This window comes from Ranitomeya variabilis, chromosome 2 (genome assembly GCF_051348905.1).
Source record: "Ranitomeya variabilis isolate aRanVar5 chromosome 2, aRanVar5.hap1, whole genome shotgun sequence".
NCBI classification, from domain to species: Eukaryota; Metazoa; Chordata; class Amphibia; order Anura; family Dendrobatidae; genus Ranitomeya; species Ranitomeya variabilis.
Window position 1 is genome coordinate 400,523,944 of NC_135233.1, and position 23,644 is coordinate 400,547,587.

The window sequence follows — 23,644 nt, forward strand, 5'->3', positions numbered from 1 at the left end:
AGCCACTAGGGTCACCCAGTGCCCAGTCAGCGAGATGTAAGCCCTTGGCCATGCTTACTCATTAAAGTGTGAAGAAATGCACCCTGGCAGGCATAGATTTAGTCAAGGAATGGGTGATGTTGTCTGCGACATGCTGGTGTAGCACAGGAACAGCTTTCTTAGAAAAGTAATGGTGACTGGGCAACTGGTTTTGGGGGACTGTGATGGCCATCAGCCTTCAGAAACCATCTGTATCTACCAGGTAGAAAGGCAGCATTTCCATGGCCAACAAATTGGAGATGGTGGAGTTCAACCTCTTAGCTTTGTCATGTGCGGGAGGAAACAATCTTTTACATGACCACAACTGTGGAACCGTGGGCTGGCTGCAGTGCAGAGAGAGGGTGGAGTACGGTGAACCAGGCAAAATGATGGACCATGAGGGAGGTGCAGATGAAAATGTCAAAGTAGATTGAGAAAGTTGTGGTGTGCTCGTTCTCTGAGATTGATCAAAAGCAGCAGGCATGTCAGCTTCCATTACAGCTGATGGGCTCTCACTGAGTCTCACTCAAATGGGTAAAGAATTCAAGGTTCAGCGGTTTGAGACCTGCGTCTCAATAGTTGGCACGGTAACAGATGAGGAGGAAGAAGCAGCAGATGCGATTGATGAGGTGGCTAATGGTTGCTGAGGTCCACTGGACCACATTTTAGAAAAGTAGGATTCCCAGGGTAATGCATGTTGATTGCGCTTGTGAAGGGTCATACATATAGTAGTCAAATTATTGCACTTTTTCCCTCTACTCAGGGTTTTCTTGCAAAGTTGGCAGATTACGTAAATTGGCTCATCATTTGTGATGTAAAAAAAGGCCCAGGCTAAGCAACCCTTGCTGCCCCTGCGAGCTGCAGACCCTCGAATACTGCTGGCCACTGCCACAGTTGTGACTGAGGATACATTGCTCATCGTAGCTGCATCACTACGTGTCTGCACCGTATTGCGCAACGTAACCTCCTCATCTTCCTCCACCTCCTCAGATGACCTATTCAGCTGTGTGCCTCTTGCTCACGCCAACTGGGATCTACCACCTCATCATAACCCTCTGTGTTATCACATTCCTCATCCTTAGTGTCACCCTCCTCCTCTTTCTGTCCTGACAACACAGTACAGTCCGCGTGAGCTTCAGATATCTGAGTCTTATCAGTATCACCTCTACCCCAGGGCTTAACATTTGGTGATGAGGGTCAGGATGCTGCTTGGACCTTACTTCATCCCGCCCCGAATGCAAACTAAAAAACATTGGGCATCGGTGCAGATGATTTCCTCTTCTTGACTCTGTGAAGCTTTTGAGTAAACTTCTGATGCCCATGGCATAGTTTGTGTGAATAGCTCTTCTGACTCATCCATCTGTGGTTCCCTACAGTCAATTGGGCAGTTGGAGAGATGTGAGGCAGGGGGAAGCAAGGGTAAATGGTGTGCCACCTCTGTGGACTGTACTGGGTGTGATGTTGAGTTGGGGGAAGAGGAGGAGAAGCCACTTGAAGCTGCGCTTGCCATCCAATTTAAAGGGAGTCAAGTAGCCCATCCAGTAACAGAAGTTTTTAGCTGTCTTTGTATAGGACGTGATGTTGTTGGTCCACTAGTGCTTTCACAAATATTACCACCTACCCCACGTACATCTTGAACACCAAGCCTAATCCCCCCTCCACCACGACCTCGTGTTTTCTTAGTCATGTTGCTCAGATAGTGTGGTAGGAGCACAGTATTAGTCACAAAAAAATTGATTTTTTTACTCTGCACGAGCTCTGCAAACAGCTGAATTGCAGCAGCACTAAATAACAAGGTGAAATATGGCGTTCTGAATGGCGTTAGTCACAGAAAAAATAATTGTCTGAGTGTGAATGAGGCATGTATGACAAAAAAGATATGCTCCAAACAATTTCAAAGCGATATCTCCCCTACTGTATGACATTAGTATTAGTAACAGAAGAAAGATCTGTTTGAGTGGGGATGAGGCCTATATGACAAAGTTGATATGCTCCAAACACTTTCAAAATGAGATCTCCCCTAATGTATGATGTGTTAGTAACAGAAGACTTTTTTTCTGTGGATGAGCCCTCTATACCATAGACTAGATGCTTCAAACAATTTCAAAGTGAGATGTCCCCTACTGAATGACATTAATAACCAAAGAAATTTTTTTTGGCTTGCGAATGAGGCCTGTGTAATAAAGACTAGATGCTCCAACCAATTACAAAGTGTGATCTCCCCTACTGTAGAACGTTAGTAGCAGGCAAAAACATTTTTTGTGTGAATGAGACCTGTATAAAATAGACTAGATGCTCCAAAAAAATTCAAAGTGAAATCTCCCCTACTGTATGATGTTAGTAACAGAAGAAAGAATTGTTTGAGTGGGGATGAGGCTTGTATAAGAATATATGCTTCAAACTATTTCACAATGAGATCTTCCCTCCTGTATGATATTATATGATGTTAGTAACAGAATACATTTTTGTGTGTGGTGTGTGGATGAAACCTGTATAAAATAGACTAGATGCAAATGCTCCAAACAATTTCAAAGTGAGATCTACCCTACTGTAAACATTAGTAACGGAAGAAAACAATTTTGGTATGTGGATGAGGCCTGTATAACATAGACTAGATGATCTAAACAATTTCAAAGTGAGATCTCCTCTACTGTAGAACGTTAGTAACAGAAGATTTTTCTTTTTCGTGTGGATGAGGCCTGTATAAAATAGACTAGATAATCCAAACAATTTCAAAGTGAGATCTCCCCTATTGTATGTTGTTAGTAACTGAAGACATTTTTTTGGCCTGTGGATCAGGCCTGTACAACCTAGACTAGCTGCTACAAATAATTTCAAAGTGAGCTCTCCCCTAATGTAGAACGTCAGTAACTGAATTTGTTTTTAGTGTGGATGAGGCCTGTAAAACCTAGAAGATAGGCTCCAAACAATTTCAAACTCAGATTTAGTCTGCTGTATCTCGTTTGTAAAAAAAAAAAAGTTATGTTCAACAGCTCTTCACAAACAACAATTTCACCGTCACAAAATTACAACATGGGATATGGCGGGCTGTGTTACGTTTAGCAACAGAATATATATATTTTTTAATCTGCAATTCTGCATGAGCAGACAGTTCAATTTCACTGCCACTAAATGATAAGGAGATATCTGGTGTGCCAATTTTTTTTTTTAATGTACAGCAGCTGTACACACAGAACAATTTCACAGCCACAAAATTACATCATGGGATATGGCGGGCTGTATCACATTTAGCAAGATAATTTTTTTTTAATGTGCGTGAGGTCTGCAGACAGCTTCATTTCAATGCCACAAAATGACAAGGTGGGATATAGAAAGCTGTTGACCATTTAGCAGGTGAAAAAATATTAGAATGCTATACTCGTGCATGGAGCACAATAGAAGCAGTGCACAACACACTTGTAGGACATGTGCCCTGCTGGCTTTGTCTGTGGCCAAAAAAAAATCTGTAAGGTAAATTTTACAGCCACACTGGATACTAGCTAGCTGCACTATCTGACTGATATACAACCGCCTAACTAACTAGCTAATATCTTGCTGCTAATAGTGCCAGCATCAGGAGCAGCCTCTCTGCTCTGTTACAGTGTCAAAATGGTGCTAAAACAAGATGTCCGCTATTTATATGGAGAGGGACATGTGATTTCAGCAGCCAATGACACAAGCCGTTGTGTGAGGACATTGGGGTGTTTCCTGCGCCCTGATTGGCTAGCTGCAATGTGCACACATAAAGATAGGGGAAAAAATAAACAAAAAGTTTACAAGAACGTGGCGCCTCTGAGCTCTGCAAACCCCCTCCCCTCATCTAACACATGCCAAACGCTCATCAAACACCACCATTTTCATTGCTAAAGTGCTGAGAATACTTTTGTGGTAATGCAAATATTTTCCCACATTTTTTACCGAATGCTACCGATTTTTTCCGATTTTATAAAAATCTAATCCGAATGTGCCATATCCATGCCGAATTTATGTTTGGCAACTGTTTTCCGATCAAATTCGATCATCACTAATCGTTACAACGTTACATCATTGATAACTTTTATGGTGGAGGCATCAAGGTAACATTGTGTAGAATGTCTTAGAGGATGATATGTGATCATAGGGCCGGAGTAGGTTCCCTTCTGGCAGCAAAACCACAAAGACTTGATGTATTAATTATTCGTCTCCAACAGCTCCTATAATAAATCTCAGGCGAGCTGCTCACATTTACTTGTCCAGATCTGATCAGCCCCTGACAGATAATATATCTCCAGCAAAGGGGGGCGGCAGGGACGCTTATTGCCATGGATTCTGAAAGTAGTGACAGTAGAATGGAGGACACAGTAACTCTGCGCAATAGATTGATGACGGTACATCGGCCTCTTCAGTAAACTTTACTCCCAACTACTGGAAATATGTAAATCACATCACAGAAGGACAGAAATTACTAATAAGGGAGCAAATCAAACCAATATTACCAGGTTTATTAGATGGAAGGGCAACTCCAGTCACAACTGATATTAACACGAATAAATGAACAGCAAAGGAAGAAAATGAGAGGAAATAGAGATTATTTACTACATGAATATAAGAAGAAGTAAAAGTCTATGATAAATCAACTCCCTAAGTACAGTAGCATAATTACTGTATGATACTGCCCTTATGTAAAACAAATACAGGGGTTGGACAAAATAATGGAAACACTTAACGTTTTGGCATCATAATCTTCGAACATGTTATAAACATGCAAACTGTGACACATGGTAATGTTTTGTAGTTGATTATTTGTGTTATGTGATATGTGTATGTAAATTAACTGTTTGTTTTGCATAATTGTAAGAACATTGATGAGAACCTGATACCAATGGCAGACCCCTCGGATTTTCAAAGAGGCCAAATTGTTGGTGCTCGTATGGCAGGTGCTAGTGTAACAGAAAGTGCCCGAATGCTTGGCGTGTCAAGAGGTACTGTCTCCAAAGTAATGACTGTGTTTGAAAGAGAAGGAAAAATGTCTGCAGCAAACCACAGGTCCGGCCGAAAGTCAAAGTTGACTGAGAGACACTGTCGACTCTAAAGCGAATTGTGAGAGAGGATCGCGAGACCACGGCTCCGAAAATCACTGCTGAGCTCAATGAACACCTACAGAACCCAGTTTCCACGAAGACTGTTCGTCGGGAGCTGCACAAATCTGGATTCCACGGAAGAGCTGCAATTAGAAAACCGCTGCTCTCAATGACAAATGTTTCCAACCGTTAAGAGTGGTGTAGAAACCTCCAGAATTGGTCCCTCGAGCAGTGGAAACATATGATATTCTCAGACAAATCATCGTTCACCCTATTTCCGACCTCCGGCCGAGTGTGCGTTTGGAGACAGCCGAAAGAAGCATTCCATCCAGACTGCCTTCTCCCAACCGTAAAACATGGTGGAGGTTCTGTGATGATCTGGCGTGCTATTTCGTGGAGATGCCCCAGGCCAATGATATTTCTTCATGGAAGAATTAACAGCCGAGATTATTTAGGCATTTTGGGCGACCAAGTGAATCCAATGGTTCAAGCACTGTTCCCGGAGGGGAAAGCCATCTTTCAGGATGATAATGCACCAATTCATACAGCTAGAATCGTTAAAGCATGGCACGAGGAACATTCTAATGAAGTTGAGCATCTCATCTGGCCCCCACAATCCCCAGAGCTCAACATTATTGAGCATTTATGGTCGATTTTAGAGATTCAAGTTAGTCATAGATTTCACACCTTCTATGAATCCATACCTCGGAGAATTGAGGCTGTAATCGCCGAAAAAGGTGGACCTACACCATATTAAACTAACTTTTGTTGATATTTCCAGGTGTTTCCATTATTTTGTCCAACCCCTGTATAAGTACCGTAATACTTCCATGTACAAGAATTTAACTATAATAATAATAATAATTTCTATTTATGTAGCGCCAACATATTCCGCAGCGCTTTACAACTTATAGAGGGGACTTGTACAGACAATAGACATTACAGCATAACAGAAATCACAGTTCAAAACAGATACCAGTAGGAATGAGGGCCCTGCTCGCAAGCTTACAAACTATGAGGAAAAGGGGAGACACGAGAGGTGGATGGTAACAATTGCTTTAGTTATTTGGACCAGCCATAGTGTAAGGCTCGGGTGTTCATGTAAAGCTGCATGAAGGACTAGCTCTTGGAAGATGGGAACTCGAGCTGACTGTGAGCTAAACCTACCGCACAACTAACAGTGGCCGGGTAGCGTGCCTACGTTTTATCCCTAGACGCCCAGCGCCAGCCGGAGGACTGACTGACCCTAGCAGAGGAAAATACAGACCTGGCTCACCTCTAGAGAAATTTTCCCCAAAAGGCAGACAGTAGCCCCCACATATATTGTCGGTGATTTTAGAGGAAAATGACATACGAAGTATGAAGATAGGTTTAGCAAATTGAGGTCCGCTTACTAGATAGTAGGAAGACAGAAAAGGGAACTTCACAGTCAGCTGAAAACCCTTTCAAAACACCATCCAGAAATTACTTTAAGACTCTAATATCAACTCATGACACCAGAGTGGCAATTTCAGCTCACAAGAGCTTCCAGCCTCAGAAATATTCAAAAACAGAGAACTGGAACAAAAATGCAAAACAATCTTAGGACTACAAGTCCAACTTAGCTGATAGTAGTCTAGGAGCAGGAACATGCAACAGAAAGGCTTCTGGTAACATTGTTGGCCGGCATAGAAATGACTGAGGAGCAAGGCTAAATAGAAACTCCCACATCCTGATGGAAACAGGTGAACAGAGGAGATGAAGCACACAAGTTCAGTACCATCAGTAACCACCGGGGGAGCCCAGAAACCAAATTCACAACAGTACCCCCCCCTCAAGGAGGGGGCACCGAACCCTCACCAGAACCACCAGGGCGATCAGGATGAGCCCTATGAAAGGCACGGACCAAATCGGAGGCATGAACATCAGAGGCTGTCACCCAAGAATTATCCTCCTGACCGTAGCCCTTCCACTTGACCAAATACTGAAGTCTCCGTCTGGAAACACGGGAGTCCAAGATCTTCTCGACAACATACTCCAACTCACCCTCAACCAACACCAGAGCAGGAGGCTCAACGGAAGGCACAACCGGTACCTCATACCTGCGCAACAATGACCGATGGAAGACATTATGAATAGAAAAAGATGCAGGGAGGTCCAAACGAAAGGACACAGGGTTAAGAATCTCCAATATCTTGTACGGGCCGATGAACCGAGGCTTAAACTTAGGAGAAGAAACCTTCATAGGGACAAAACGAGAAGACAACCACACCAAGTCCCCAACACAAAGACGAGGACCAGCACGACGACGGCGGTTGGCAAACTGCTGAGTCTTCTCCTGGGACAACTTCAAATTGTCCACCACATGCCCCCAAATCTGATGCAACCTCTCCACCACAGCATCCACTCCAGGACAATCCGAAGACTCCACCTGACCGGAAGAGAAACGAGGATGAAACCCCGAATTACAGAAGAAAGGAGAAACCAAGGTGGCAGAACTAGCCCGGTTATTAAGGGCAAACTCCGCCAAGGACAAAAAGGCAACCCAATCATCCTGATCCGCAGACACAAAACACCTCAAATAAGTCTCCAAGGTCTGATTAGTTCGCTCGGTCTGGCCATTAGTCTGAGGATGGAAAGCAGACGAAAAAGACAAATCAATGCCCATCCTAGCACAGAACGCTCGCCAAAATCTAGACACGAATTGGGTTCCCCTGTCAGAAACGATATTCTCCGGAATACCATGCAAGCGAACCACATTTTGAAAAAACAAAGGAACCAGCTCGGATGAGGAAGGCAATTTAGGCAAGGGGACCAAATGGACCATCTTAGAGAAACGGTCACACACCACCCAGATGACAGACATCTTCTGAGAAACAGGGAGATCAGAAATAAAATCCATGGAGATGTGAGTCCAAGGCCTCTTCGGAATGGGCAAAGATAACAACAATCCACTAGCCCGAGAACAACAAGGCTTGGCCCGAGCACAAACATCACAAGACTGCACAAAACCTCGCACATCTCGCGACAGGGAAGGCCACCAGAAGGACCTAGCCACCAAATCCCTGGTACCAAAGATTCCAGGATGACCAGCTAACGCAGAAGAATGGACCTCCGAGATGACTCTACTGGTCCAATCATCCGGAACAAACAGTCTACCAGGCGGGCAACGATCAGGTCTATCCGCCTGAAACTCCTGCAAGACCCGTCGCAAGTCTGGGGAAACAGCAGATAATATCACTCCATCCTTAAGGATACCTGTAGGTTCAGAATTACCAGGGGAATCAGGCTCAAAACTCCTAGAAAGGGCATCCGCCTTGACATTTTTAGAACCCGGTAGGTAAGAAACCACAAAATTAAACCGAGAGAAAAATAACGACCAGCGCGCCTGTCTAGGATTCAGGCGCCTGGCAGACTCAAGATAAATCAAATTCTTGTGGTCGGTCAATACCACCACCTGATGTCTAGCCCCCTCAAGCCAATGACGCCACTCCTCAAAAGCCCACTTCATAGCCAAGAGCTCCCGATTACCAATATCATAATTTCGCTCAGCGGGCGAAAATTTACGAGAAAAGAACGCGCAAGGTCTCATCACGGAGCAGTCGGAACTTTTCTGCGACAAAACCGCCCCAGCTCCGATTTCTGAAGCGTCGACCTCAACCTGAAAAGGAAGAGTAACATCAGGCTGACGCAATACAGGGGCGGAAGAAAAGCGGCGCTTAAGCTCCCGAAAGGCCTCCACAGCAACAGGGGACCAATCAGCAACATCAGCACCCTTCTTAGTCAAATCAGTCAACGGCTTAGCAACATCAGAAAAACCAGTTATAAATCGACGATAAAAATTAGCAAAGCCCAAAAACTTCTGAAGGCTCTTAAGAGAAGAGGGTTGCGTCCAATCACAAATAGCCTGAACCTTGACAGGGTCCATCTCAATGGAAGAGGGGGAAAAAATGTACCCCAAAAACGAAATCTTTTGAACCCCAAAAACACACTTAGAACCCTTTACACACAAGGAATTAGAGCGCAAAACCTGAAAAACCCTCCTGACCTGTTGGACATGAGAGTCCCAGTCACCCGAAAAAATCAAAATATCATCCAGATACACAATCATAAATTTATCCAAATATTCACGGAAAATGTCATGCATAAAAGACTGAAAGACTGAAGGGGCATTTGAAAGACCAAAAGGCATTACTAAATACTCAAAATGGCCCTCAGGCGTATTAAATGCGGTTTTCCACTCATCCCCCTGCTTAATTCGCACTAAATTATACGCCCCACGAAGATCAATCTTAGAGAACCACTTGGCCCCCTTTATTCGAGCAAACAAATCAGTAAGCAGTGGCAAAGGATACTGATATTTAACCGTGATTTTATTCAAAAGCCGATAATCAATACACGGCCTCAAAGAGCCATCTTTTTTAGATACAAAGAAAAAACCGGCTCCTAAGGAAGATGACGAAGGACGAATATGTCCCTTTTCCAAGGACTCCTTAATATATTCCCGCATAGCAGCATGTTCAGGCACAGATAGATTAAATAAACGACCCTTTGGAAACTTACTGCCCGGAATCAGATCTATAGTACAATCGCAATCTCTGTGCGGAGGTAGTGAACCAAGTTTAGGCTCCTCAAAAACGTCACGATAATCAGATAAAAATTCCGGAATCTCAGAGGGAATAGATGACGAAATGGAAACCAAAGGTACGTCCCCATGAGTCCCCTGACATCCCCAGCTTAACACAGACATTGCTTTCCAGTCGAGGACTGGGTTATGAGATTGCAGCCATGGCAATCCAAGCACCAACACATCATGTAGATTATACAACACAAGGAAGCGAATAATCTCCTGGTGATCCGGATTAATACGCATAGTTACTTGTGTCCAGTATTGTGGTTTATTACTAGCCAATGGTGTGGAGTCAATACCCTTCAGAGGTATAGGAACTTCCAGAGGCTCTAAATTAAACCCACAGCGTTTGGCAAAGGACCAATCCATAAGACTCAAAGCGGCGCCAGAGTCGACATAGGCGTCCGCGGTAATAGACGATAAAGAGCAAATCAGGGTCACAGATAGAATAAACTTAGACTGTAGAGTGCCAATTGAAACAGACTTATCAACCTTCTTAGTACGTTTAGAGCATGCTGATATAACATGAGTTGAATCACCACAATAGAAGCATAACCCATTTTTTCGCCTAAAATTCTGTCGTTCGCTTCTGGACAGAATTCTATCACATTGCATAATCTCTGGCGCCTTCTCAGTAGACACCGCCAAATGGTGCACAGGTTTGCGCTCCCGCAAACGCCGATCAATCTGAATAGCCATTGTCATGGACTCATTCAGACCTGTAGGCACAGGGAACCCCACCATAACATCTTTAATGGCATCAGAGAGACCCTCTCTGAAATTCGCCGCCAGGGCGCACTCATTCCACTGAGTAAGCACAGACCACTTACGAAATTTTTGGCAGTATATTTCAACCTCATCTTGCCCTTGAGACAGGGCCATCAAGGCTTTTTCAGCCTGAATCTCTAAATGAGGTTCCTCATAAAGCAACCCCAAAGCCAGGAAAAACGCATCCACATTGAGCAACGCAGGATCCCCTGGTGCCAAAGCAAATGCCCAATCCTGAGGGTCGCCCCGGAGCAAGGAAATTACAATCCTGACTTGCTGTGCAGGATCTCCAGCGGAGCGAGATCTCAGAGACAAAAACAATTTACAATTATGTTTGAAATTCTGGAAGCGAGATCTATCCCCGGAGAAAAATTCAGGTAAAGGAATTCTAGGTTCAGATATAGGAGCATGAATTACAAAATCCTGTAAACTTTGAACCTTCATAGCGAGATTATCCAAACCAATAGCTAAACTCTGAGGATCCATTTTAATCAGGTGAAATCAGAACCATTCAAGGATTAGAAGGAGAGAGAGACGAAGGCTGCAGTAAGCAGAGATGCAAGTGAATCAACTAATGAGCAAACTCAGAAAAAAAAAAAAAAAAATTCTCTGCAGACTTCTTTTCTCTCCTTTCTTCTGCCAATTATTTTAACTCGTGGCCGGCCAAACTGTCATGGTTCTCAATGGCAAGAGACCGTAGTAAAGCATACAAAGGACTAGCTCTTGGAAGATGGGAACTCGAGCTGACTGTGAGCTAAACCTACCGCACAACTAACAGTGGCCGGGTAGCGTGCCTACGTTTTATCCCTAGACGCCCAGCGCCAGCCGGAGGACTGACTGACCCTAGCAGAGGAAAATACAGACCTGGCTCACCTCTAGAGAAATTTTCCCCAAAAGGCAGACAGTAGCCCCCACATATATTGTCGGTGATTTTAGAGGAAAATGACATACGAAGTATGAAGATAGGTTTAGCAAATTGAGGTCCGCTTACTAGATAGTAGGAAGACAGAAAAGGGAACTTCACAGTCAGCTGAAAACCCTTTCAAAACACCATCCAGAAATTACTTTAAGACTCTAATATCAACTCATGACACCAGAGTGGCAATTTCAGCTCACAAGAGCTTCCAGCCTCAGAAATATTCAAAAACAGAGAACTGGAACAAAAATGCAAAACAATCTTAGGACTACAAGTCCAACTTAGCTGATAGTAGTCTAGGAGCAGGAACATGCAACAGAAAGGCTTCTGGTAACATTGTTGGCCGGCATAGAAATGACTGAGGAGCAAGGCTAAATAGAAACTCCCACATCCTGATGGAAACAGGTGAACAGAGGAGATGAAGCACACAAGTTCAGTACCACCAGTAACCACCGGGGGAGCCCAGAAACCAAATTCACAACATAGTGCATTCCAAAGAATCGGCGCAGCACGTGTAAAGTCTTGGAGACGGGAATGGGAGGTTCTGATTATTGAGGATGCTAACCTGAGGTCATTAGCAGAGCGGAGGGCACGGGTAGGGTGGTAGACTGAGACCAGAGAGGAGATGTAGGGTGGTGCTGAGCCATGGAGTGCTTTGTGGATGAGGGTAGTAGTTTTGTACTGGATTCTGGAGTGGATGGGTAGCCAGTGTAATGACTGGCACAAGGTAGAGGCATCGGTGTAATGGTTGGTGAGGAATATGATCCTGGCAGCAGCATTCAGGACAGATTGGAGCGGGGAGAGTTTGGTAAGAGGGAGGCCGATTAGTAGAGAGTTACAATAGTCCAGACGAGAATGAATAAGTGAGACAGTAAGAGTTTTTGCAGAGTCGAAAGTAAGAAAAGGGCGAATTCTAGAAATATTTTTGAGATGCAGATAAATATCAATACAAAGCAATACCGCACGGATCGCAAGAAAAAAGGAAATTATATACCAAGCGTAGGGATTTCAAAATGCGGCTTTATTCAAAGAGATGCCAAATGATTTACATAATCAGGAAGAAATCATTTATATAAAAAATAATATTAAATAAATTAAAAAATATACATAAAAACAAACACATCCGCGTAGTACAGGATTGTAGGGCTGTATGTATTAACCAGCAATATGACCCACCATACCAGGATATTATGTATGGGCTATACCGTATATACTCAGGTGCAAACAAAGGAGAGGATGGAGGTATAGAGTTCTTTATATTTATAAAATATTTATATAAAACTTTTTTTCAAAATTGCAAACACTGCTCACATAAAAAATATATCGTGCAAGAAAATATAATAAATTAATTAATAAATATATGTGCTACACAAAAGTATGTGTAAAAAAATGGGGAGAAGGGGTTATTCAAACCCTATGATGAAAATCACACTAAAGTGCACTCAAACAAAGTGACATAGTGCTAAGTGAATTAGGTGATGTGCATGCTTGCAAACAGCTGCCAAAGTTAAACAGTGATACCATCCACCCAATGAGGCATACCCAGTATACAACAGCACAGCCGTAATAAAATGTTTACCTACGCCAGGGGGGTCTCCTGTACCAACGCGTGCCCGACGCGCGTTTCGGAATTATCCTTCGTCAGGGGATAATTCCGAAACGCGCGTCGGGCACGTTTGCAAGCATGCACATCACCTAATTCACTTAGCACTATGTCACTTTGTTTGAGTGCACTTTAGTGTGATTTTCATCATAGGGTTTGAATAACCCCTTCTCCCCATTTTTTTACACATACTTTTGTGTAGCACATATATTTATTAATTAATTTATTATATTTTCTTGCACGATATATTTTTTATGTGAGCAGTGTTTGCAATTTTGAAAAAAAGTTTTATATAAATATTTTATAAATATAAAGAACTCTATACCTCCATCCTCTCCTTTGTTTGCACCTGAGTATATACGGTATAGCCCATACATAATATCCTGGTATGGTGGGTCATATTGCTGGTTAATACATACAGCCCTACAATCCTGTACTACGCGGATGTGTTTGTTTTTATGTATATTTTTTAATTTATTTAATATTATTTTTTATATAAATGATTTCTTCCTGATTATGTAAATCATTTGGCATCTCTTTGAATAAAGCCGCATTTTGAAATCCCTACGCTTGGTATATAATTTCCTTTTTTCTTGCGATCCGTGCGGTATTGCTTTGTATTGATATATGTCTAGGCAGTGGTTTTTCATTGCAATCGGACACAGCGCACCTTGGTGGTTTTATTAATTTGAATTTAAAGTGATTATCTCTTCATTGAGGATCAATATAAGAATCTCTTAAACCAACTGTGGGTATTCTGTGTGTTACGTATTTGAGATGCAGATAAGAAGAGCGAGCCAGTGATCGGATGTGGGGGGTGAATGAACGCTTGGAATCAAGGATGACCCCAAGGCAGCGGGCATGTTGCTTGGGAGTAATGGTGGAACCGCACACGGAGATGGCAATGTCAGGCAAAGGTAGGTTAGTAGAGGGAGAGAACACGAGGAGTTCAGTGTTTGACAGGTTCAGTTTCAGATAGAGGGAGGACATGATGTTAGAGACTACTACTACTACTGTAATACTGCCCTTATGTACAAGAATATAACTACTATAATACTACCCCTATGTACAAGAATATAACTACTATAATACTGCCCCTATGTACAAGAATATAACTAGTATAATACTGCCCCTATGTACAAGAATATAACTACTATAATACTGCCCCTATGTACAAGAATATAACTACTATAATACTGCTCCCTATGTACAAGAATATAACTACTATAATACTGCTCCTATGTACAAGAATATAACTACTATAATACTGTTCCTATGTACAAGAATATAACTACTATAATAATGCCCCTATGTACAAGAATTTAACTACTGTAATACTACCCCTATGTACAAGAATATAACTACTATAATCTTGCCCCTATGTACAGGAATATAACTACTATAATACTGCCCCTATGTACAAGAATATAACTACTACTATAATACTGCCCCTATGTACAAGAATATAACTACTATAATACTGCCCCTATGTACAAGAATATAACTACTATAATACTGCCCCTTATGTACAAGAATATAACTACTATAATACAGCCCCTATGTATAAGAATATAACTACTATAATACTGCCCCTATGTACAAGAATATAACTACTATAATACAGCCCCTATGTATAAGAATATAACTACTATAATACTGCCCCTATGTACAATAATATAACTACTATAATACTGCCCCTATGTACAAGAATATAACTACTATAATACTGACCCCTATGTACAAGAATATAACTACTATAATACTGCCCCCTATGTACAAGAATATAGCTACTATAATACTGCCCCCTATGTACAAGAATATAACTACTATAATACAGCCCCTATGTATAAGAATATAATTACTATAATACTGCACCTATGTAAAAGAATATAACTACTATAATACTGCCCCCTATGTACAAGAATTTAACTACTATAATTCTGCCCCCTATGTACAAGAATATAACTACTATAATACTGCCCCTATGTACAAGAATATAACTACTATATTACTGCCCCTATGTACAAGAATATAACTACTATAATACTGCTCCTATGTACAGGAATATAACTACTATAATACTGCCCTTATGTACAGGAATATAACTACTATATTACTGCCCCCATGTACAGGAATATAACTACTATAATACTGCCCCTATGTACAAGAATATAACTACTATAATACTGCTCCTATGTACAAGAATAATACTACTATAACACTGCTCCTTTGTACAGGAATATAACTACTATAATACTGCCCCTATGTACAAGAATATAGCTACTATATTACTGCCCCTATGTACACGAATATAACTACTATAATACTGCCCCTATGTACAGGAATATAACTACTATATTACTGCCCCTATGTACAAGAATATAACTACTATAATACTGCCCCTATGTACAGGAATATAACTACTATATTACTGCCCCTATGTACAAGAGTATAACTACTATAATACTGCTCCTATGTACAGGAATATAACTACTATAATACTGCCCCTATGTACAGGAATATAACTACTATATTACTGCCCCTATGTACAAGAATATAACTACTATAATACATCCCCTATGTATAAGAATATAACTACTATAATACTGCCCCTATGTACAAGAATATAACTACTATAATACTGCCCCTATGTACAAGAATATAACTACTATAATACTGACCCCTATGTACAAGAATATAACTACTATAATCCTGCCCCTATGTACAAGAATATAACTACTATAATTCTGCCCCCTATGTACAGGAATATAACTACTATAATACTGCCCCTATGTACAAGAATATAACTACTATATTACTGTCCCTATGTACAAGAATATAACTACTATAATACTGCTCCTATGTACAGGAATATAACTACTATAATACTGCCCCTATGTACAGGAATATAACTACTATATTACTGCCCCTATGTTCAAGAATATAACTACTATAATACTGCCCCTATGCACAAGAATATAACTACTATAATACTGCCCCTATGTACAAGAATAAAACTACTATAATACTGACCCTTATGTACAGGAATATAACTACTATAATACTGCCCCTTATGTACAAGAATATAACTACTATAATACAGCCCCTATGTATAAGAATATAACTACTATAATACTGCCCCTATGTACAAGAATATAACTACTATAATACTGCCCCTATGTACAGGAATATAACTACTATAATACTGCCCCCTATGTACAAGAATATAACTACTATAATCCTGCCCCTATGTACAAGAATGTAACTACTATAATTCTGCCCCCTATGTACAGGAATATAACTACTATAATACTGCCCCTATGTACAAGAATATAACTACTATATTACTGCCCCTATGTACAAGAACATAACTACTATAATACTGCTCCTATATACAAGAATGTAACTACTATAATTCTGCCCCCTATGTACAGGAATATAACTACTGTAATACTGCTCCTATGTACAGGAATATAACTACTATAATACTGCCCCTATGTACAGGAATATAACTACTATATTACTGCCCCTATGTACAAGAATATAACTACTATAATACTGCCCCTATGTACAAGAATATAACTACTATAATACTGCTCCTATATACAAGAATATAACTACTATAATACTGCTCCTATGTACAGGAATATAACTACTATAATACTGCCCCTATGTACAAGAATATAACTACTATATTACTGCCCCTATGTACAAGAATATAACTACTATAATACTGCTCCTATATACAAGAATATAACTACTATAATACTGCTCCTATGTACAGGAATATAACTACTATATATACTGCTCCTATGTACAAGAATATAGCTACTATAATACTTCCCCTATGTACAAGAATATAACTACTATAATACTGCCCCTATGTACAAGAATTTAATTAATATAATACTGCCCCTATGTACTGGAATATAACTAATATAATACTACCCCCTATGTATAAGACTATAAGTGCTATAATCTTGTGGCCTCTGTTATCGATGGTTGTGTAGACCGTGGATGGATTAATGCTGTGCTTTCTTTTTCAGGTTCAGTATAATGTAATTTTTTGAGCAGATCTTTGATTTTTCTTATTTTCTCTCTTTCAGTATTTTTTACACTACTGGATGCATATATTAATTATACTGTATATATTATGTATTAATTATTACCTTCCACTTTTTGTTCTCTTCTTAGTGTATTGTGAGAATTGACACCAGGTGAAAAGTCACATTGTTCACAGGTGATAAACCCTTGATTATACTGTAATCCTGGGGTGTTTCTCCTGTGAGTTTGCTCATCTGTTGGGAGTTGTAGTAGGCATCTTCATTTTGGATTTTCTTTTATAAAACTTTTTCAGTAATTAGATTTTGTCTATTAACCCCGTGTGCTGAGGCTGCCTTTATCTTACAGTGCAGTAACGTCCCCAGAGATGAGGGGGTTATGAGAAGCCATTACCGAGCCCTGTGTAGCCATGATATGTCGATCAGACGCCGTTTTAATAGTTCTGGGAATTTGATGGCCACAAGTCAGAGTGCAATGTCCATCAGATATGACAGGTGTTTATTACAGCACCTTATAGCGGGGTCTCACTGGCGGCCAGATCACATTCACTGTCGGCCCTGACATTCCCAGAACTCCGGGGTTTATTAAGGGCTTTCTTATCTCTGCTTCTACAAGACTCCTGAAATAACAGAAGGGAGAACTTTTTATTTCAGATCCCACATATATAAACCACTGAGCAGAAGTACAAGGTTTCCACTTACGAGAGAGAAAATCCGAAACCGATTTGTCAAAAAATTAGAAAACTATAAAGATATTAATATTGTGACAGCAAATATGATATTTAATAACGATCTGACACCCAGTCCTGCCGAGCCTCCTACAAGAACCGTCATTAAAGTCAGAGACATAAAATGATGATGAATTATCTCACTGACCAGCATCCGCTGCACCAGAGAAACCAGCGACAAAGGCAACCAGGACCCCGCCACAGCAAGCCCACCAGGGACCATGATCTGGAAGTGATTGGAATAGCATGATTAACACAAGTAATAACAATGGATTTACTGACTAACAATCCATTTGGAGTCTGACGTCTGATTTATTTTTGTGGTCTGGTTGGGCAGGACAGATGTAGGTTTTTAATTTGGGGTCAGAATTAATTTGGAGTTTAATTTAAAGTCTTGTATCTTATTTATTGTCATTTATTTTATACTTCTGGTCTTGGGTCTGAGTAATTCATGGTTCTGGTCAGAGGACCAGCATAATTGTAGCACCTCAATGGTAGTTGAGGTGATTTCAGGGTGTGTGTTAGGGATGGGTGACTCCCATATCCTAATCCTGTGCCTGGAAAAAAAAGGCTTTAAAAAGTCTTTAGGAAAATATTCTGCACATGGAGGCACTGAATGCTGAGATATCCGACAGTGACACTAATGCTCTGTGTGCGGTTTCGTAATTTCCTCCAGGTTTTGAATAATGATCTCCTCTCACTGTTTTTGTTGCTTCTCTTTGAGCATTTTGTTTCAATTTTGTGAAAATCTCATTAACAAAATGTAATATACCCAAAACACAAGAGACTGGACTCAAATAATTGAAATGTAGACAAACTGTTAAATTCCCCCCTTCTCAGTGAGGACAGACCCTCCACAGTCTGTGGCTACTTTCACTTCTGCACTGCCAATTTCCGAATGGCAAAACCCAGAGCTGTAGCGAAGCTTCAGAAATACCGCGACCGAGGCAAAGAGGCTTGTCGGGGCTGCAATTACAATTAATAAGATTAGAAACTGTATTTGGCATTATGAAATTATTCTTGTAAAAAAACAGACGCACAAAGCGAACACACAAATGAAAAACTTTCTATGGAACAATTATTTTATTTGTATATTTGGCACCAAAACATGAATGACATCCCCCAATTTTTGATTGCTGACAATGGGGAATCCACGTTGGCGTTCAAACTGCTCCTGAATTTTCATCTATAGATTTTCAATTTGAGTGGAACAAACAAGAAGAAAGTGATGAGACTTATTGAGGCGAATTCTTCTGAGGTGACCGGGAGCGGATGAGCCCAACACATCACAGGCAAACAGCAAACACCTGGCAAAATCAGAGCGGATCAGACCAACACATCACATGCAAACAGCAAACACCTGGCAAAATCAGAGCGGATCAGCCCAACACATCACATGCAAACAACAAACACCTGGCAAAATCAAAGCGGATCAGCCCAACACATCACATGCAAACAGCAAACACCTGGCAAAATCAGAGCGGATCAGCCCAACACATCACATGCAAACAGCAAACACCTGGCAAAATCAGAGCGGATCAGCCAGACACATCACAGGCAAGCAGCAAACACCTGGCAAAATCAGAGCGGATCAGCCCAACACATCACAGGCAAACAGCAAACACCTGGCAAAATCAGAGCGGATCAGCCCAACACATCACATGCAAACAGCAAACACCTGGCACAGTCCACCGATTCTCTGACAAATTACGGGAGGATTTTTCCAAATTACAAAACCTTTTTTCTCAGTATTGTTTTTCTTTTTAATAATTGTTAATATTTTCCACCTGGTTTTAGTTTTTTTTTTTGCATTAACAGACATTTTCATTACATAAATGATGTTTTAGTATTTTAGCAAACGTTCTCTGGGTTCATGGTGATGACGTGTCGGCAATGAGGATAAGGAGGCAAACAAGGGGATCTGGACAAACAACCGCTATCTAGGAGGAAACAAGGACAAAATGCTTCCAAATTATATTCCACTTTGTGCGGTGACGGAGTCGCGGCGTCAACTCACAGAGATGTAAATATAGATAGTATCAGCCAGAATAACAAGAAAATCAGCACTCGCCCGATCCTTCTTTGTCCATAGGTGACATTAGTATATGCGGAGGTGCAGGTGTCAGGGGAGTTTTTCATGAAAAGATAGACCTGCCGGACATTTGATACAAAGTCTAAAATGCAACAATTTATCTTATTCTTCCTTCATTGTTTTGTCTTTCCTTCATTTTCTTTCTTATTTTGTTTCTTCCTTTTCTTCTTTTCTACTTTCTTACTTCCATATTTCTTATATAATTCTTTTACTCTCACTCCCTCTCTCTTTCCGTCTCACTTGCCTTTTCTTGCACTCTTTCTCTCTAAGTACTTTTCTTTTTCATTTTCTGTCATTATATCTGTCATTCTCGTTCTCTTTTTCTCTCCTGCGTTTCTCTTTTTTTATTCTCTCTCTAATTCTCTTTATTTCTCTTTCTTTCTCTTGCGCAGTTTCCCCTCCCTATCTCTTTGTTTCTCTTTCTATTTGTTTCTTTTTATTTCCTTTACTGTCTTTATTCTCTCTGTTTCTCTCTTTCTCACCATCTTTATCTTTCTCAGTCTTTTTCTCTCTCTCTGTATATTTCTCTCACTTCTCTTTTTTTCTGTCTTGGTCTGTTTATTTCTCTCTCTTTATTGTTATTTAGTTATTTGTGTGATTTGTGGGATACTTGCTCAGGCTCTGTACTAGATCTGTGAGTTTTATTCATGCTGTTGTATAGAGGGGACATTGTAATACAAATTATCCACAAACAATAAACACACATTATAAAGCTGTTATCTGACAAAGCAATAATAAATTACAATAAGTTCCCACACCACAGAAAAAAACACATGATACTGCAGTTACAGATCCATGTTTAGCAGCTATAGAAATCCTACTGCACATTAGAGGAGATGTAACAACTTAATTGTCAGAAAACATAAATTGAGATATTTAGTGGCGAACTAGCTGCCATAACATCACCCCAGCGGACCCCTAAGCAGCATCGGTCACCCTGACCGAATACCACAGGTGGCGTTACGAACATTTCCCCTTTAAAGACCTTTCCCCCTATTACAACGGACCTCCCGAGGGCCACAGACCGAGTGAGCAACCGTGACATTCCCCTTGAGAACCGAAGGCCCCGGTACCGAGTTCCCCTAGCCCTTGGGGGAGATCCATCTTCTCCACGTGCCTCTCTCAGTGACATCACAGACCTCCATGTTACATTCACCTTCCTCACTCACTGACATCACCAGACCTCCATGTTACCTCCACCTGCCTCACTGAGTGATATCATCAGACCTCCTTGTTACCTCCACCTGCCTCACTCAGTGACATTGAAGCGCCTGCTAGGACCGTGGGGTACTCGGTACTGGGGCGGTTTCTTAAGAGATGTGTCATGGCAGCAATGACCCAGTCCGTGTCCCTGGGCGTCCAGTTAAAGGGGATGAATAGAAGTGGAAATAAAGTCTAAAATAGTAGTGTTTGTGACGCCACCTGTTGTACTCAGCCAGGGATGGCAGATGCTGCTTAAAGGGGTCCACTGGGGATGATGGTATTGCAGCAGAGGTGGTATAGCTCCCCACAGCTAGAGCTTAGTCCCCAGGGCTCCCGGTGCTGTTGGTAAGGATGATAGATGGTGAAGTGCAGGAAAGAATTGGAGGACACAGGGTTGCAGTCTCTTTACCTTTTACTGGTGAAGTTCAGGTACAGGTTACAGGTGATCATTGTAATCTGGGCAGCCTGGAAGCGATTTGGAATCCCCCTATCCAGGTGGGGTTGGAAGCCTTCCTTTCCGCACTGTATTCTCAGTCCCTTGCTGCCTGAGGCTTTACACAAGATCCTCTCTCAGTCTGTCCTTTTAGGTGAACACTACCCTCATGGCAGGCTGCTCAAGCCTTTTTACAGGTGTCCCTCTCTCGTGGTGACTCCAGGCTCTAATCTGCTGCTGTGTCTTCGAGCGTAATTGTGGCCAGGAGACTGTTGTGAATTCTGTTCTTGGGCTCCCTCCGGTGGTTGTTGGTGGTAGTGCAGTTGTCTCTGGGTTGTAATCCAGGGCAGGTGTTTCTGCTGATTGCAGCTCTACTAGGTATTTAGGTGTGCAGGATCCTTTAGTCCTTGCCAGTTGTCCATTGTTCTTGGAGGGATTGCATCTCTGTCTGGCTCCTCATGCCCTGCTGTCAATTCAGCTAAGATAAGTGTCTGGTTTTTTGTCTCTGCAGCACACATGCAGTGTGCTTTACAATTCAGTGCAATTCATTGTGTTTTTGTCCAGCTTAGACTTTGTTTGGATTTTTCAGTCATGCTGCATTCTCTGGAGATGCAGATATACATTCTATGTCTTTAGTTAGATGTAGAATATTTGTATTATCTGCTGTGGATATTTTTAGGGTTTTAATACTGACCGCTTAGAATTCTGTCCTATCCTTTCTATTTAGCTAGAAGTGCCTCTTTTGCTAAATCCTGTTTTCTGCCTGCGTGTGTCTTTCCTCTTATACTCACAGTCAATATTTGTGGGGGGCTGCCTATCCTTTGGGGTTCTGCTCTGAGGCAAGATAGAATTCCCATTTCCATCTATAGGGGTATTTAGTCCTCCGGCTGTGTCGAGGTGTCTAGGACGTGTTAGGTACACCCCACGGCTACTTCTAGTTGCGGTGTCAGTTTAGGGTTTGCGGTCAGTACAGGTACCACCTACTCCAGAGAACGTCTCATGCGGCTCCAAGGTCACCGGATCATAACAGGAGACATGGAATCTCCTGCCCCCGGGTTTCTGCTGTGGGGCATACAGTTCCCGCACAACCTCGGACTTCAGGCATCCAGTTTCTTGCGCTTAATCCTGGAGGGAGCCCACTAGCAGCTCCACTCCAGTTTCTCTCTCCTTCTGTGCTCCTTCTCCCCTCACTGTCTCCTACAATCTCTCCTAACTCCTCCTCCAGACAGAATATCTATAGGGAAGCTACCATGATACAGGGTCTAGAGCTCCCCTTCTGGCCTGGAGTCAGAAAAGTGTTGCATGTAAGTGTTACCTGTTAAGGGGATCCTTCTCGCTTCCAGGCATGGCATCACCCTTCCCGTGAGAAAGGCAATACCACTGTGACAACTGGATTCCTGGGGTGTCACAACATCACATACCTCCATGTTACCTCCACCTGCCTCACTGAGTGATATAATCAGACCTCCATGTTATCTCCACCTGCCTCACTCAGTAACATCACCTACAGTGGGGAAAAAAGTATTTAATCAGCAAACAACTGTGCAAGTTCTTTCTCTTAAAAAGATGAGAGAGGCCTGTAATTGACATCATAGGTAGACCACGACTATGAGAGTCAAAATTGAGAAAACAAATCCGGAAAATCACCTTGTCTGATTTGGCAAGATTTATTTTGCATGTTTACGATGGAAAATAAGTATTTGGTCATTAACAAAAGTTCATCTCAATATTTTGTTATATATCCTTTGTTGGCAGTGACAGAGGTCAGAAGTTTTCTGTAAGTCTTCACAAGGTTGGCACACACTGTAGGTGGTATGTTGGCCCATTCCTCTATGCAGATCTCCTCTAGAGCAGTGATGTTTTGGGCCTGTCATTGGGCAACACGGACTTTCAACTCCCTCCAAAGATTTTCTATGGGGTTGACATCTGGAGACTGTCTATGCCACTCCAGGATCTTCATATGCTTCTTACGAAGCCACTCCTTCGTTGCCCTGACGGTGTGCTTGGGATCATTATTATGCTGAAAGACCCATCCACGTTTCATCTTCCATGCCCTTGCTGATGGAAGGAGGTTTGCACTCAAAATCTCACGATACATGGCCCAATTCATTCTTTCATGTACATGGATCAGCCACCGGGGTCCCTTTGTAGAG